The sequence below is a fragment of the Macaca mulatta genome, chromosome 1, assembly GCF_049350105.2.
Source record: "Macaca mulatta isolate MMU2019108-1 chromosome 1, T2T-MMU8v2.0, whole genome shotgun sequence".
In the NCBI taxonomy this organism is placed as follows: Eukaryota; Metazoa; Chordata; class Mammalia; order Primates; family Cercopithecidae; genus Macaca; species Macaca mulatta.
In genome coordinates, this window is record NC_133406.1 from 231,885,877 (window position 1) to 231,899,650 (window position 13,774).

The 13,774-nt window shown below is 48.6% G+C and overlaps 2 pseudogenes; one reads left to right on the forward strand and one right to left on the reverse strand.

The window, feature by feature from the left end:
* Positions 1–6,817, reverse strand: part of LOC722141 (large ribosomal subunit protein uL11 pseudogene) — a 29,186-nt pseudogene extending 22,369 nt beyond the window's left edge.
* A 3,855-nt stretch (positions 6,818–10,672) lies between these two features.
* On the forward strand, positions 10,673–10,786 carry LOC114674845 (U6 spliceosomal RNA; annotated as a pseudogene).
* Positions 10,787–13,774: the final 2,988 nt, after the last annotated feature.

Here is a 13,774-nt window from a genome sequence, read left to right on the forward strand (position 1 = left end):
CGTCTCTACTAAAAATACAAAATTAGACGGGCGAGGTGGCACATGCCTGTAATCCCAGCTACTCGGGAGGCTGAGGCAGGAGAATTGCTTGAACCAGGGAGGTGGAGGTTGCAGTAAGCTAAGATGGCACCATTGCACTCCAGCCTAGGCAACAAGAGCGAAACTCTGTCTCAAAAAAAAAAAAAAAAAAAGTAGGTGCAGTTTGTTTGTTTGTTTAAGGCAGGATCTCACTCTGTCACCCAGGCTGGAGTGCAGTGGCACCATTATAGCTTATTGTTGCAGCCTTGGCCTCTCCAGCTCAAGAGATCCTCCTTTCTCAGCCTCCAGAGTAGCTGGGACTACAGGTGCATGCCATCATACCCCACTAATTTTTTAAAATTTTTGTAGAAGGCAGGGCATGGTGGCTCACGCCTGTAATCCCAGCACTTTGGGAGGCCAAGGCGGGCACATCAGGAGTTCAAGGCCAGCCTGACCAACATGGTGAAACCCCATCTCTACTAAGAATACAAAATTAGCTGAGTGTGGTGGCACATGCCTGTAATCCCAGCTACTTGGGAGGCTGAAGTAGGAGAAGTGCTTGAACCCAGGAGGCAGAGGTTTCAGTGAGCTGAGATCACACCACTGTACTCCAGCCTGGGCAACAAGAGCGAAACTCCGTCTCAAAAAAAAAATTGTAGAAACAAGATCTCCCTGTGTTGCTCAGGCTGGTCCCAGACTCCCAGGCTCAAATGATCCTCTCGCCTCAGCTTCCCAAAGTGCTGGGATTGCAGGTGTGAGCCACTGCACCTGGTCTTGCTTCTTTTTTTGGGTTTTTTTTTTTTTAATTTAAAAGAAAACACTTTATTGTTCAGCAATTAAAACAGCCAAATACGTATTTTTCTCCATAATTTATTGTGATGTTATCAACATCAAGTAAAATGCTCATTTTCATCATTTGCTTCTGTTCATGTTTTCTTGAACAAGTCTTCAATTTTCCTTCCAAAATGTTGCATGCCACACTTGAGGCAATGAAGCAGAAGTATTTTTAAACATGACAGCTAAGAACATTCATCTACAGCAACCTATATGCTCAATACATGACGTGCGATCCTAGTAGTTTTTTCACAGCCTTCTACAAGTTTTTGGAAAACATTCGTCACAGTGACTTTCACATACCTTCACCTCAAAGGCTTTCTTGCACCTCGCAGAGCCCAGCTACGGGCCCACAGGCTCCGCCGCCGCCACCACACCGGCATGACTGACCGTTCTTCGCGCTTCTTCCTTACCGGCCGCGCGAGAAAGCTGGCCTTGCTTCTATAATCCTTTACTGCTCACAAGTCATGTGGCCAGAGGTCACAAGACTTGTGACTTCCCCAGGTGCTCCTATAGGTAACATCATTATTGTAGAACCTAAGATTGCTTTTTTGAAATGTTTTTCAGATTTTTGCATTCTGGCAACCAACTGACCCCACCTGAACCCATGAGTCATGATTCAACTTGTCCTGTGTCCCCACCCAAAGGTGGGCTCGGCACACTAGGACCATTTCCCACACCCCTACGATTTCATCCCCAACCGATGGCAGCACGCTGTCAGCAGCTCCCTGCCCACCACACTATCCATACAAACTCCAGCCTCTGAGTTTTCAGAGAGGTTGATTTGAGCAATACCTCAGGTCCTTCTGCTTGGCTAGCTCTGTGTTAATAAAACTTCTTCTCTACTGCAATATCATGGTCTCAGGGAATTGGTGCTGTCTGTGCAGTGGGCAGAAAGAACCTGTAGGGCAATTACAGTTTTGTGACAATGTCTGTCTGGGTGTGATGACTTTAAGAGTCAGTCACTCTTGGTCCAAGTGTGGTGGCTCATACCTGTAATCCCAACACTTTGGGAGGCCAAAGCAGGAGGACCACATGAGTCCAGGAGCGTGAGACGAGCCTGAGCATCATGGCAAGACCTCATCTTTAGAAAAAATACAAAAATTAGCCAGACTCAGTAGCGTATGCCTATAGTCCCCGATTACTCGGGAGGCTGAAGCAGGAGGATCTCTTGAGCCAAGGAGGTTGAGGCTGCAGTGAGCTACGATCGCACCACTGCTCTCCAACCTGGGTGATAGAGTGATAGAATAAGACCCTGTTTTGTTTTTTTTAAAAAAAAGTAAAAATAAAAATAAAAGAATCAGTCAATCTTTCTTGGTTGCTCCCAGGAGGGGATTTTGAGTTCTTTTGGAAGCCTTTGCTTTTGGCCAGATAAGGGAGCTCAGGAAAAGTATCTATTCTCAAATACCTTCAGCTCAAAATAATTCTTCTGCCACAGTAGCATATTCTGGACCCCTTCAACACTCCATTTTGTGTCCTCTTTGTGTGTGATTCTGTCTGCTCAGCTTGCCTGAGTGTCTTAAAGCAGGGACTACATCTAACTTGCCTTCAAATCCGCAGCACTGAGCTGGTGGGTAGAAGATATTTAATAAATGTTGCTGCGTGAGGGGCCTTTCTGAGTAGATCATATATAAAGCAAAGGGGAAGGGGGGACACTCTCCCGTAACCCTACGTCTAAAAACACAGGGATTACAGGGATTACAGGTGGCTCACGCCTGTAATCCCAAGCAAGACTCTGGGAGGCTGAGGCGGGCAGATCACAAGGGTAGGAGATCGAGACCATCCTGGCTAACACAGCGAAACCCCATCTCTACTAAAAATACAAAAAATTAGCTGGGCGTGGTGGCGGGCGCCTGTAGTCCCAGCTGCTCGGGAGGCTGAGGCAGGAGAATGGTGTGAACCCGGGAGGTGGAGCTTGCAGTGAGCCGAGAGCGTGCCACTGTACTCCAGCCTGGGCGACAGAGCAAGATGCCATCTCAAAACTAATTAACTATCTAAATAAATAAATAAAATTTTAAAAATAAAAAATAAATTAATAGACAAATAAATAAAAACACTCCCAAACTGGGAGCGACTCTCTAACTCAAACAAGGTATGTATCTCTTGACCAAAGACTCTCTCCTTAGGCCAGGTAAGGTGGTTCACGCCTGTAATTCCAGCAATTTAGGAGGCCGAGGTGGACAGATCACTTGGGGTCAGGAGTTTGAGACCACCCTGGCCAACGTGGTGAAACCCCATCTCTACTAAAAATACAAAAATTAGCCGGGTGTAGTGGCGGGCGCCTATAATCCCAGCTACTCAGGAGGCTGAGGCAGGAGAATCATTTCAACCTAGGAGGCAGAGGCTGCAGTGAGCCGACATCATACCACTGCATTCCAGCCTGGGCGATAGAGCGAGACTCAGTCTCAAAAAAAAAAAAAAAAAAAAAAGGAATAAGGAAAGAAAGTACTCACAGGCTGAGCATAATGGCTCAAGAGCCCTGTTACAGAATTTTCTGGGGTTTAAATGCCCTCTAGAGGTTTCCATTGGTTACTTGGTATACACCCTAGGTAAATGAAGAGGATGAAATAAAGTTACAAATCCATGTACTCGGCATACGCCCTATGTAAATGGAGAAGATATTTCCTGTCATAGCTGAAGTCTTCCCATTTAATTTTTTTTCTTTTTTTTCTTTTTTTTTTTGAGAGCGCAAGACTCTGTCTCAAAAAAAAATAAAAAATAAAGAAAAACAAGAAGCACTGGCAAGACACAAGCCCCTGCTTCGGGAGCTGGGATCTGAGGAGCTGGCAGGAGGAGGAAGAGCCTCTGTCCTGAGGGAGCCCAAGGACATCCTGAGGACAGGACCGAAAGAGGAACCTTGGCACTGGGCCCGGGATGGCGCCTCTCTTGCCAGGAGTCCATGCACAGGCTCCCGGGTATGAGGTCTGGGACTGTGTCCAAACAGGGCAGACTAATTGGGAGGTAACAGAAGCGTCTTTGTCTTTGCTGAACTTAATTTCTATGGTTAATAGAAAAGAGGCAGGAGCCTGGGATGTTGATTCTTAGCCTTGTTTCTTGTCGTTATCTTTTTAACCTTGAGGTTTCACAAATAATCTCAGAGATATTCTAAAGAGCTCAAAAGAATGGAAAGTAAGTTAATTTTAGTTTGCCTTATATATTATACACATATGCATATCTCTAGTGTGTGTGTGTGTTTATGGTAAAACCCCAAACTGCAGCCTTCAGATGCTGGAATTCTCCAGACCCTCCTACAGAGGGCCCCCAGCCTCTCCTGAACAGCCTCTCCTGAACCAAGATGACATGAGAACACCACGTCATCTTGGAAATGGTTTCTTCTCTGAAACTGAGATGCCCTCAGTCTCCCTGGGAATGCTCTCTGTAGTCGTCCTCATCTCTGGAGCCACAGAGACTAGGTCTATTCCCTTTATTGCATAATAGTCCTTCAGTAAGTGCAGTTCAGATCTCAAGTCTGCTGTCTTCCTAGGGGGACTTGGGGAGGTGTGTTCCTGTGTCCCTCACATCCTGCCTCCCTAAGAGGGGCCCTATGTGTGCTTATTACTCAGAACCAAGGACCCTTCCCCAGAGTACGAACTTCACATTGGACAGGATTCTCTTTCTTATTTTTTTGAGGCAGCATCTCGTTCTGTTGCCCTGACTAGAATGCAATGGCGCAGTCACCGCTCACTGCAGCCTCAACCTCCTGGGCTCAAACATTTGTCTGCCTCAGGCTCCTGAGTAGCTAGGACTATAGGTGCATGCCACCACACCCAGCTAACAGTTTAAACTTTTGTAGACACAAGATGGGGTCTCACAATTTGCCTAGGCTGGTCTCAAACTCTTGGACTCAAAGGATCCTCCCTCAGCTTCCCAAAGCGCTAGGATTACATGTGTGAGCAACCACACCTTGAGTGATCCTTTTATTTATTTGTTTTTCTGTTTTGTTTTACTTTATTTATTGATTTATTTTTGAGACGGCATCTCGCTGTGTCACCCAGGCTGGAGTGCAGTGGCACTATCTCGGCTCACTGCAAGCTCCACCTCCCGGGTTCACGCCATTCTCCTGCCTCAGCCTCCCAAGTAGCTGGGACTGCAGGCACCCGCCACCACGCCTGGCTAATTTTTTGTGTTTTTAGTAGACAGGGTTTCACCGTGTTAGCCAGGATGGTCTCGATCTCCTGACCTCGTGATCCGCCCACCTCAGCCTCCCAAAGTGCTGGGATTACAGGCGTGAGCCACCATGCCCAGCTTATTTTTTATTTTTTGAGATGGAGTTTCATTCTTGTTGCCCAGGCTGGAGTGCAATGGCGTGATCTCGGCTCACTGCAACCTCTGCCTCCCAAGTTCAAGCGATTCTCTTGCCTTAGCCTCCCGAGTAGCTGGGATTACAGGTGCCCGCCACCACACCTGGCTAATTTTTATTTTTAGTAGAGATGGGGTTTCACCATATTGGTCAGGCTGGTCTTGAACTATTGACCTCGTGATCCACCCGCCTTGGCCTCCCAAAGCACTGGGATTACAGGTGTGAGCCATTGCGCTCGGCGTCATTTTGTCTTTTAAGAGACAGGGTCTCAGGCCGGGCGCGGTGGCTCAAGCCTGTAATCCCAGCACTTTGGGAGGCCGAGACGGGCGGATCACGAGGTCAGGAGTTCGAGATCATCCTGGCTAACACGGTGAAACCCCGTCTCTACAAAAAAATACAAAAAACTAGCCGGGCGAGGTGGCGGGCACCTGTAGTCCCGGCTACTCGGGAGGCTGAGGCAGGAGAATGGCGTAAAAACCCGGGAGGCAGAGCTTGCAGTGAGCTGAGATCCGGCCACTGCACTCCAGCCTGGGCGACACAGTGAGACTCCGTCTCAAAAAAAAAAAGAGACAGGGTCTCACTCTGTCACCCAGGCTGTAGTGAAATGGCACGATCATAACTCATTTCAGCCTCTAACTCCTGGGCTCGAGGGATACTCGCCCTCAGCTGTTTGAATAGCTGGGACCACAGGCACATGCTACCACTCCAAGTCTCAAATGCCTGGGCTCAAGCAATCCTCACAACTTGCCTTCCCAAAGTGCTGGGATTTACAGGCATGAGCCACTGTGCCCAGCCAAAACTATCAGCTTTGCTTGCAAATTTATCTGGAATCCAATCACTTCTCACACATCCACTGCCACAACCTACAAGACCTACGGGGCCACCATGGTCTCTCCCTGGCACAAGGCAAGAGTCTCCTCATCGGCTGGGCACAGTGGCTCACGCCCATAATCCCAGCACTTTGGGAGGCCAAGATGGTGAATCGCTTGAATCCAAGAGTTCTAGATCAGCTTGGCCAACAAAGTGAGACTCTCTCTACCAACAAATAAAAATAAAAAATTAGCCAGGCGTGGTGGTACGTGCCTGTGGTCCCAGCTACTCAGGAGGCTAAGATGGGAGGATCACTTGAACCCTGGAGGCTGAAGCTGCAATGAACTCTGATCATACCACTGCACTCCAGCCTCAGTGACAGAGCAAGAACCTGTCTTAAAGAAAGAAAGAGCCGGGCGCGGTGGCTCAAGCCTGTAATCCCAGCACTTTGGGAGGCCGAGACGGGCGGATCACGAGGTCAAGAGATCGAGACCATCCTGGCTAACATGGTGAAACCCCGTCTCTACTAAAAATACAAAAAAAATTAGCCGGGCATGGTGGCAGGCGCCTGTAGTCCCAGCTACTCAGGAGGCTGAGGCAGGAGAATGGCGTGAACCCGGGAGGCAGAGCTTGCAGTGAGCTGAGATCCGGTCACTGCACTCCAGCCTGGGTGACAGAGCAAGACTCTGTCCAAAAAAAAAAAAAAGAAAGGAAGGAAGGGAGGAAGGAAGGAAGGAAAGAAGGAAGGAAGGAAGGAAGGAAGGAAGGAAGGAAGGAAGGAAGGAAGGAAGGAAGGAAGGAAGGAAAGAAGGAAAAAGTCTCCTTGTTGAGCCTACCTGTTTCAGCAACTCCCATACCCCGTGGTAGGCTCTCTTGGGTTGTGGGGGGTCCTAGTATCTAGGCCCATGGGTAGCCCCTACCACCCTAACTCTGGGCTTGACCGTGGGACCCGTTTTGGCCAATGAGACATGAGCAACAGAGGCCATCAGCACTTGCACGCTGGGACTGGCCCTCTTGGATCATTTGTTTTTTGGCTATAGCTTCCGTGTGAGAAGCTGGGCTGGACCACAGGTGAGGACACTTTCTCTATAAAGGGCTGAATAGTAAATATTTTCAGCCTTGTGGGCCTTGCAGTCTCTGTTGAAGCTACTGGACTTTGCCATTGCAGCTTGAGAGCTGCCATGTACAATATGTAAAGAAATGGAGCCTGGGCAACATAGGAGACTCCGTGTCTACCAAAAAGTCAAAAAAAAAAAATTTAGCTGGCATGGTGGTACATACCTGTGGTCCCAGTCACTTGGGAGGCTGAGATGGGAGGATCACTTGAGCCTGGGAGGCTGAGGCTGCAGTGAGCCATGACTGGCAGTACTGCACTCCAGCCTGGCCAACAGAGTGAGACCTGTCTCAAAAAAGAAAGGAAATGAGTGTGTCTGTGTTCCAACAAAACTTCATTGATAAAAACAGAATTCGGACCTTAGGCCATAGCTTGTCAAGCCCTGGGCTAGATAGACTACTGAATGATGAGAAGCCATGTGGGGAGACCCTGCAGAGTGAGAGGCTCTAGTAGGTGGAATAACGTCCTCTCCCAAAACTTCAAGTTTATCTACAGCCTGTGACTATGATTTAGGCTGCCAAAACACAGTTCCTTAGACTGGGCATTTACAAATAGTAGACATTTATTTCTCACAGGTCTGGAGGCTGGGAAACACAAGATCAAGGCGCCCACAGATTTGGTATCAAGCAAGGGCCTGCTTTCTGCTCTTGCTCCATAGATGCTGTGCCCTCACATGGCGGAAGAGAAAGGCAGCTCCCTCCAACCTCTTTTATGAGGACCTTAATCCCATTCATGAAGGCAGGACTCAATCACCTGCCAAAGGCCCCACCTTTTTTTGGGTGAGAGTGTTGGGGGGACAGAGTCTCACTCTGTCACCCAGGCTGGAGTACACTGGCATGATCTCAGCTCACTGCAAACTCCACCACCTGGGTTCAAGCAATTCTCCTGCCTCAGCCTCCTGAGTAGCTGGAATTACAGGCGCCTGCCACCACGCCCGGCTAATTTTTATATTTTTAGTAGAGATGGGGTTTCACCATGTTGGTCAGGCTGGTCTCAAACTCCCGATCTCAGGTGATCTGCCCGCCTCAGCCTCCCAAAGTGCTGGAATTATAGGTGTGAGCCACCATGGTCAGCCTATCAGTTTCATCCAGTCTCCTACCTTTGCTTTTGAGATCAGTACCTTAAGGAGACTCATTCAGCCAGTTAGAAATCTACCCACTTGCTTTTCCATTCAAAGTGCGGAAGAGAAATCTCCATTTCTCTCCTAGCCCCAAGAACTACCTAAGAGGCTCTAACAAATGCTGTGCTGAAATCCATTCTCTCCTCAGCATTTCCCTGACCACCAGGTAACAAGACAAGCAAACAACAAAAACCCCAGTTAGCCAGAGAATTCCAGTGTAGGAGGTGTGCGACTTTACTTCCAAGGACTTCACTTCAAGGGAACTGTAATGTGTTTGTGCGAAATCAGAAAGTCTCTTTTGTTTTTGAAACAGAGTTTCTCTCTTGTTGCCCAGGCTGGAATGCAGTGGTGCTATCTCTGCTCACTGCACCCTCCACCTCCTGGGTTCAAGCGATTCTCCTGCCTCAGCCTACTGAGTAGCTGGGATTACAGGCACCCGCCACCACACCCAGCTAATTTTTATATTTTTAGTAGAGACAGGATTTCACCATGTTGGTCAGGCTGGTCTCGAACTCCCAACCTCAGGTGATCTGCCCTCCTTGGCCCCCTAAAGTGTGGGATTACAGGTGTGAGCCACCGGGCCCAGTCAAAAATCAGAAAATTTCTACCCGTTTGCTTAGGAAATGCCAGAAACATCAACCTGAGTATGGGGTGGGGGACATTTTATCATTGGAACTCCAATGCTGACACAGTGTAACTGGCATCTCTGACTGCAAGCTGCCTCTCCTTCGGACTGCAAACTTGTTCTAGAGAGAATACAGAATCCGGCAGGCCCGAAAGCTTCCTAAGTCATGTTTCTCAAATCCTGAAGCTGCTACAGCTAAATTCTAGGTAGTTGTGGTACACACATGCAAATCAAGACAAGGCTCCTTGGACTCAGGGTGGTGGTGTAGCATTTTACTGGAATCCGAGGACTAGGGGGACGAACAATCTTCATCTTGGAGGAACACAATGCTGAGGCTGGGGGCGAGGACTGGGGGCCAGGCTGCCTGGGTTGGTCCTCTGGCACCTCAGCCACCAGCTGCTGCCTCTCTGCCCCTCGCAAAGTGGAGACCATCAGATGGAGTGTGCTCGTGGATTTGCTTACAAGATTAAATGGGTTACACGTACAAGCATCCTGGTGTCTGGCAGGTAACAGGGCCTCAGCAACATTATTTTATTTATTTATTTATTTATTTAGACACAGAGTCTCACTGCGTTGCCCAGGCTGGAGTGCAGTGTGGCAAGATCTCGGCTCACTGCAACCTCTGCCTCCTGGACGCAAGCAATTTTCCTGCCTCAGCCTCCTATGTAGCTGAGATTACAGGCATGTGCCACCACACCCATCTAATTTTTGTTTTTTTGTAGAGATGGGGTTTTGCCACGTTGGCCAGGCTGGTCTCAAACTCCTGACCTCAGGTGATCTGCACACCTTGCCCTCCCATAGTGTTGGGATTACAGGCATAAGCCACTGTGCCTGGCCCAGCAACTTTATTGGTCTGTGATATATGCAGGGAGAATTTTCTCATTATCTTGTGGTGTGCCTGAAGGCGTGGCGAAACCCTGTTCCCCACGCCTAAATCACTCGGGACTACTACCTTCTGAAGAACCCGGCTCCTGATTTTCCTTCTGGAACTCAGCATCGTCATCTGACCTCTCCTCCTCTCAAGACAAGGGCCATCCCAGGGGCACAGGGGCCAGCACTCCTGCCTCTAAGTGATGCTGTGACAACCTTAAGAAACCTCAGTGGCCAGACGCTGTGGCTCATGCCTGTAATCCCAGCAGTTTGGGAGGCCGAGGAGGGCAGATCACCTGACGTCAGGAGTTCAAGACCAGCCTGACCAACATGGAGAAACCCTGTCTCTACTAAAAATACAAAATTAGCTGGGTGTGGTGGCGCATGCCTGTAATCCCAGCTACCAGGGAGGGTGAGGCAGGAGAATCACTTGATCCTGGGAGGCAGAGGTTGTGGTGAGCCATTGTTCTCCAGTCTGGGCAACAAGAGCAAAACTCCATCTCAAAAAAAAAAAAAGAACCTCGGTAACAACCTTAAGAATTCTGTGAAAAAGAGGGAGGGAACAGAGACACGTGAAAAGAAAACTGGTTGGATAACTTCCTGCAGATACTATTTAGGGATATTAGTGCCTGCTAGGCGTCCATTCTAGCTTGAAGCAGTAATTCCCAGACTGGCAACCTCCCTGAGGCTATTATCACACCCATGCCAAAGATAAAGGCGCTGGGGCCCTGAGGGAGGCCATGCTGAGCTCTTTGATGCCAAATAGAGATGCTTTCCTCTGATGCCTGCTGAGACAGACTTTCCAGAAGTTGTTCTCCCTCACCTCTCACTTGGGTGCCCCTTCATTACCTCTGCTCAGGGGAACTCTGCTCTCAGGGTGCCTGCTCCTGGCTTCCCCAGCTCCCCTGGGCCTTCTTACTTAATCACCTCCCCTTTACTTCTCTCTTTTGGGCACCCTGAGGAGTGCCAACCTAGCATGACTATTTGAAAACTCGGCAGCACACATACTAAAAAAAAATTGGAATGATACAGAGAAGATCAGCATGGGCCCTGCACAAGGATGACATGCAAATTCGTGAAATGTTCCATATTTATAATATTTTTTTTACATATATTTAAAAACAAAATATGGCCAGGTGCGGTGGCTCACGCCTGTAATCTCAGCACTTTGGGAGGTCGAGGCTGGAGGATCACGAGGTCAGGAGATTTTTTTTTTTTTTTTTTTTTTGAGACGGAGTCTCGCTCTGTCACCCAGGCTGGAGTGCAGTGGCCAGATCTCAGCTCACTGCAAGCTCCGCCTCCCGGGTTCACGCCATTCTCCTGCCTCAGCCTCCCGAGTAGCTGGGACTACAGGCGCCTGCCACCTCGCCCGGCTAAGTTTTTGTATTTTTAGTAGAGACGGGGTTTCACCGTGTTAGCCAGGATGGTCTCGATCTCCTGACCTCGTGATCCGCCCGTCTCGGCCTCCCAAAGTGCTGGGATTACAGGCTTGAGCCACCGCGCCCGGCCGAGGTCAGGAGATTAAGACCATCCTGGATAACACGGTGAGATTCCACCTCTACTAAAACTACAAAAGATTAGCTGGGCGTGGTGGCACGAGCCTGTAATCCCAGCTAATCGGAAGGCTGAGGCAGGAGAATTGCTTAAACCCAGGAGGTAAAGGTTGCAGTGAGCCGAGATCATGCCACTACACTCCAGCCTGGGTGACAGAGCAAGACTCCGTCTCAAAAATAAAACAAAATAAAATAAAATAATATAAAATAGGCCGGGCGCGGTGGCTCATGCCTGTAATCCCATCACTTTGGGAGGCCGAGGCAGGTGGATCACCTGACGTCAGGAGTTCGAGACCAGCCTGGCCAACATGGTAAAACCCTGCCTCTACTAAAAATACAAAAAAAATTAGCCGGGCGTGGTAGTGCGCGCCTGTAATCCCAGCTACTCGGGAGGCTGAGGCAGGAGGATCACGTGAATCCAGGAGGCAGAGGTTGCAGTGAGCCGAGATTGTGCCAGTGCACTCCAGCCAGGGCAAAAAAAGTGAGACTCCTTCTAAAAAAAAATTTTTTTTAATCATTTTTAAAAAGCAACGGAATAACAAAACACAAAATTTAGAATAGTGGCTATCTCTGGGGTCAAAGAACATACAGGGGACCTAAATGACATTACTAATGTTCCATTTCTTTTTTTTTATTATTATTTATTTATTTATTTATTTTGAGAAGGAGTCTTGCTCTAGCGCCTGGCTGGAGTGCAGTGGCACACTCTTGGCTCATTACAACCTCTGCCTCCCGGGTTCAAATGATTCTCCTGCCTCAGCCTCCAGAGTAGCTGGGAGTACAGGCACTCACCACCACACCCAGCTAATTTTTATATTTTTGGTAGAGACAGGGTTTCACCATGTTGGCCAGGCTGGTCTTGAACTCCTGGCCTCAGGTGATCCACCTGCCTCAACCTCCCAAAGTGCTGGGATTACAGGCATGAACCACCACACCCGGCCTCCATTTCTTTTTCTTTCTTTCTTTTTTTTAAACTTTCCATTTCTTTTTTTTTTTTTTTTTTTTTTTTTACTCTTGTTGCCCAAGCTGGAGAGAAATGGCGTGATCTTGGCTCACTGCTACCTCTGGCTTCCAGGTTCAAGCAATTCTCCTGCGTTAGCCTCCTGAGTAGCTGGGATTACAGGTACGTGCCACCACACCTGGCTAATTTTTTATATTTTTAGTAGAGACCGGGTTTCACCATGTTGGTCAGGCTGGTCTCAAACTCCTGACCTAATGTGATCCACCCATCTCTGCCTCTCAAAGTGATGGGATTACAGGCGTGAGCCACAATGCCCAGCCCCATTTCTTCTTTTGAGACAGGTCTTTCTTTACTCCCAGGCTGGAGGGCACCGGTACAATCATAGCTCATTGTAGCCTTAACCTCCTGGGCTCAAGTGACCCTCCCACCTGAGTCTCCCAAGTAGCTGGGATGGGACTACAAGCATGTGCCATCACATCTGGCTAATTTTTTATTTATTACAGAGAATGGGGTCTCCCCCACGTTGCCCAAGCTGTTCTGGAACTCCTGGGCTCAAGCAATCCTCCTGCCTCAGCCTCCCAAAGTGCTGGGATTACTGATGTGAGTCACTGAGCCTGGACTCTAGGGTTCCATTTCTTTTTTTTGGAGATGGTGTCTTGCTCTGTCGTCCAGGCTGGAGTGCAGTGGCGCGATCTCGGCTCACTGCAAGCTCCACCTCCCGGGTTCAAGTGATTCTCCTGCCTCAGCCTCCTGAGTAGCTGGGACTACAGGCGCCTGCCACCACGCCCGGCTAATTTTTATATTTTTAGTAGAGACGGGGTTTCACCATGTTGGTCAGGCTGGTCTTGAACTCCTGACCTCATGATCCGCCCGCCTCGGCCTCCCAAAGTGCTGGGATTACAGACGTGAGCCACCGCGCCCAGCCTAGTGTTCCATTTCTTAAGCGAAATGTGGGTACACAGACATTTATATACACTTCATGTGGTCTCTGGTGTACGTGAAATATTAAGTGATACACAAACACCAAAACCTTATGATCTGTTATGAGGAGGGACCATCCACCTAGATCCGCTTCTGCACTCATCTGGTATCTTACCTTCCCAGAGTTCCTTCTCCAACCCAGAAGTTCCCTATCTGGCTGGAGACCTTCTTTCATAAAGATCACTTTCTCAAGCTGACCAGTGGTTTTTACATACGTGTCACAAAGAGAATCAGTAATTCAAGCGAGTTACAGGTCATAGTAGATTCACTTTCCCTTGATGCTGGCCACCTGCAGACACCGTGCATGTGCTACCTACAGTGCTTCAAAGTGTGGTATTCTGATAGCTTTGGACAGTTATTCCCCACCTGCCCCCCACCAATAAACCTGCTCAACAAGCTTACAGCAAGTGAGAAATAATAACTAAATGCAATGCCCTTGTGCTGACTACAAGCAAATGTGAACCCCACAGGCTGCTAACAAAGCCTAAGGAGCTATGGAAACAGGGAAGGCATTTCGCAGCCTGTGAATTTTGAAAAAGACTTCAGGCCATCTCCAGTAATCATTAACATTGTAGCTACAATGTGAGG